The 2,776-nt window shown below is 36.3% G+C and overlaps 1 long non-coding RNA gene across 1 annotated transcript; it reads left to right on the forward strand.

Annotated features, from left to right (window-relative positions):
- The first annotated feature begins 787 nt into the window (after window positions 1–787).
- LOC113296943 lies at window positions 788–2,066 on the forward strand. The gene is made up of 2 exons (XR_003333201.1): window positions 788–1,055; window positions 1,154–2,066. It is a non-coding gene; the product is annotated as an uncharacterized LOC113296943 (long non-coding RNA).
- The last annotated feature ends 710 nt before the right edge of the window (window positions 2,067–2,776 follow it).

Here is a 2,776-nt window from a genome sequence, read left to right on the forward strand (position 1 = left end):
ATTTTAATGGAACTAAACTCTTGAATTGGAATCTAATAGGATTAAGTTCTTATAATAAGAAAAATTCTTTGAAAGATCTTATTTTGGCACATAAATATGTAGTTTGTGCAATGCAAAAACTAAAATTATGTAGATGACCCCTTGGTTTGTGCAACATGGTATGATGTAGATTTTGGTTGGAGATTTATCCCTTCTCATGGAATATGATAGAATATATGGATATGGTTTGGTTACAAATTTATCTTTATTCTTTTAAGATGTAAAACTACAAGGCTTATATTTATTTTGTAGAACTATAGTCTCCCTGTTATTACCACTTGAGATAAGATTTCTGGAGTGATTTCAGATTAATAAGACAGCGGCAAGATGCAGCTTATTGTTTAATGGGTGACGTGAATGCAATCAGAAGTGATGCTGAGAAGGTGGTGATCCAATAAATCCCTATATGGGTTCTTCATAAATACTAAACATGAACATCGTAGTTAAAGTATATTAGAGCTTATTGTTGGTAGGATTGTTAGTGTTATCTGTGTCTGTGTGGGGAATGCTTCTTCTAACTCAAGATTTTAACCAAAGGCTTTGATAAGAGTAAATATTAATAAACTTCTCATTAACTGTATGTTAGTGATAATAACATGTAATGTAATGTAAGTGTGCAAGTGATTGTGTGTATAGGTTGAGTGTGTGTAGCACGTGCGAGTGCAAGAGATGAATTGAGTCGAGAGAGAGAGTATTGTATATATTCTCTTCAAAGTCCTGTAAACATTTATCTTCTTTTAATCAATCTTTGATTCAAACCATTGCAATGTAGACATCAGGATTCCTGTGTTACTATGGTATCAGACTCAGAAATCAAATTCTGAGGGTACCGATCCTAGCATGTTTCTTCACCATCACCACCATTACTTCATCTTCAACAATCTCCATTACCATTGATTCATCATCTTCTGCTGCTGCAACTGTAGATCGACATTTGAAGGTCGATTTTAATAATTCATCTCAGATTTGAGGCTAATTCGACTCAACGGTGCGTTTTATCTACATCTACAGCAACGGTTGGTATTTTTCTTCAACTGCTCAACTACATCCAGTTTCATCAACTGCTTTATACATCATAATTAACATGTATTTTGTATCTAATTTCTTCATCAAGATCTGCTGTTCTTGATTCCTGATGTCGAGATAGTCTGAGCGTGTTCTAGTTCGCTACACCAGTTAGGGCGAAAACTTAAAGTCGTTCCACTAATTGGATTCAGCAGAAGATTGAGAAGTTGTTGGTCTCATATCTTACTTCAAGGCAGTCCTCACATATGTGTTGAAGAATATTGCGTTTTTTAATGGTGTTTCTGCGATTGAACATTGAATTGGAGTTGCTGAGTTACATTAAGTACAAGTTGGAGTTCTTTTGTTGAGTTTGTATACATTCAGATGCAACCTAGTTTTCAGCTTGCATATGTGTTCAATGTGCAACCTGTGGTTCTTCTACTTTTCATGCTCTTAGAATAATTCAGTTGAAGTTTCAACTTCAATGGTGGTTTTTACTTTTGTTTCATATGTGAGTAAATAATTCAACCTGCTATGGTCTTATGGAGAATAATCAAAGATTAATAATACATTTGAAGACAAGTCATGTTGGAGTACAACATAGATTGTTCAATAAATTGCTTCAGCTATTGTGTGAATTGAATGAGACAGGGTCCATCTGGCGGGAAGATTGCTTGTGTTGCAGCTGTGCCCAATACTTCACATTTGACAACAGTGTGTGCTGCTGGATGTTTAAATGCTCATAGGTTACAGTTTGAATTGGTCCAAATGACTTTTTATGTGTTGATGGATGGAGCTGCAGTGCTTGAATTTCATATTTCTACTGCAATTTTCTGTTTACAAGGGTTAACTGTGCTGCAAGTGATTGTGTGTGCAGCTGGTACACAATTCTTTTTTTGGATTTCGTCGTTACACAATATGGGTACTTTAAGTGCTTTCAGTAAACTGATTCAACTGCTCTCTCATGTCATTAGTGTATGTAAGCTGGTGGTGTTCATAGTATACTTCTTATATGAATGGTATTTGCATGATGTGGTGCTGGATTTGTATTTTTCTGAGACTGCATTCTACAATTATTTCTGCCTGACTACTTCTGGTTTACAATTTCCACTGCGTCGTCTCATCATTACCTACTTCTCATACCACACCAGCTCAAGCTATCTCTCATGCTGCCATTCTGAGCATTTTACATACTACATCAATTGTATATGCATACTGGTTTTCTCAAGACAATTTCCACTTTAATAGGCATCAAATTTCTGTCTAGCCTACAATTCCTGCATCTCCAGCCATATTTGGTCTGCAACAGCGATTAGTCTATCTCTATTGTATGACCTGCCAAGCGTTTTCATCTGCGACAAGTTTAATTTTCTGGTCAGTTGTTTAATCATGGTCTGCGCCAACAAACTCATGGTGCCTATTACAGTCATATATTCTTCAATGCTTAAAATTCAGTTTTGGAGTATGGTTCCGGAATACTACCATTCTACTCAACTGTCACTATGGCATGAAATTATTTTGTTAGAATTAGCCTTTGCAAATAAGTTGGATGCTGCTATACTTTTCTACACTATACAGGTCTTCTCAGCTCATCTAGCCCTACTTCAGTGCTACATATGGTGTGTCAGGTCTTATATTCACTGTGAGTGTCACCTGCTTCTCATACTACTCAACTGTTGTTGCATCATCAACTGCCAGCTACTGCAACTCCTCCAATTCAGGCCTTGGTTTG

The sequence above is a fragment of the Papaver somniferum genome, chromosome 7 (assembly GCF_003573695.1).
Source record: "Papaver somniferum cultivar HN1 chromosome 7, ASM357369v1, whole genome shotgun sequence".
NCBI classification, from domain to species: Eukaryota; Viridiplantae; Streptophyta; class Magnoliopsida; order Ranunculales; family Papaveraceae; genus Papaver; species Papaver somniferum.